Genomic DNA, 728 nt, shown 5'->3' on the forward strand with positions numbered 1-728 from the left:
TCCTTAGTTTACCTCTTCATACTTGTCAGTTTCATGATGGTTGAATGGGTTGCACTGCAATCAACAGGCCTATTTATACTCATGGGAAGTATATGAAATAAACTACAGTGGCTCTCCCTTGAGGCAACATGTGACAACTGTAGTATTTTCATCCGTATAATACCATTAATATCCCTGTGCAATTTCACATACCTATGTCGCACTGTTTGTGAAATATGACGCACTGAACTGCGAAACATTCTTTATAACCACCCAGTAGCATAAAGTGCTCATAGAATTAGAAATGAGGGTGCTTGATCTCCTTGTCTCAAGCAAACTACTGATGTGAGAGTTACAATACAGAAAACTTATATATGGGACAGAAATACAGTTAAATATATTTAATACGTTATTATATTTGATTTGGTTAAAATTCTATTTATGTTGTTTTTTGTAACATGGGATGTTGAAGCAGTTGTTTTGTAAGTTAGGTCATACAAGTTAATAATGAAGACAAGTATTAAAACTATTTTACAAAAACTTAGAACAGTAAATTGTAGCGTGTATGACGTATACGCAATTTCAGGTCTATTTAAATATTTCTATACAGAGAACAATAGAACACATACCAGTTCAGCTTCAGAAAAACAACACTTTTTAAACTACCGTATTTTTCGATGTATAAGACGCAATATTTTACCCCAAAATTTGATGTCAAAATCTGTTTGCGTCCTATACAACGAAGGTAT

The sequence above is a fragment of the Limulus polyphemus genome, unplaced genomic scaffold (assembly GCF_000517525.1).
Source record: "Limulus polyphemus unplaced genomic scaffold, Limulus_polyphemus-2.1.2 Scaffold2660, whole genome shotgun sequence".
Classification (NCBI taxonomy): domain Eukaryota; kingdom Metazoa; phylum Arthropoda; class Merostomata; order Xiphosura; family Limulidae; genus Limulus; species Limulus polyphemus.